The sequence below is a fragment of the Eimeria mitis genome, genomic scaffold (genome assembly GCF_000499745.2).
Source record: "Eimeria mitis Houghton genomic scaffold, Emh_scaff6550, whole genome shotgun sequence".
In the NCBI taxonomy this organism is placed as follows: domain Eukaryota; phylum Apicomplexa; class Conoidasida; order Eucoccidiorida; family Eimeriidae; genus Eimeria; species Eimeria mitis.
This window is the reverse complement of record NW_013574699.1, coordinates 1,877-2,276: the sequence shown is the minus strand read 5'-3', so window position 1 is coordinate 2,276 and position 400 is coordinate 1,877.

Below are 400 nucleotides of genomic sequence, written 5' to 3'. Positions count from 1 at the left end.
TGCTGCTGCTGCTGCTGCTGCTGCTGCTGCTGCTGCTGCTGCTGCTGCTGTTGCTGCTGCTGCTGCTGGTATTCTTATTGTTCTCAGTTAGAGCCACTCCCCTGCTGCTGCTGCTGCTGCTGCTGCTGCTGTTGCTGCTGTTTTTATTCTTTCTCTTACTGTATGCTGTAAAGAAGTCTTCAACTTCTTCCCGCTGCAGCAGATGCATCATAGCAGACTGGTGGGGTCTGTGTTTATAAGGATAAAAACATAAAGACAAAAAAACACCAAACACAGCCGGAGAAACTAAACCACAGCCAAAACTAAAACGACGATAAACACCACACAACAAACAATTCGCATCACAAACCCCTGGGGGGCCCCCGGGGGGCCCCCCAGGGGGGCCCCCCTGGGGGCCCCC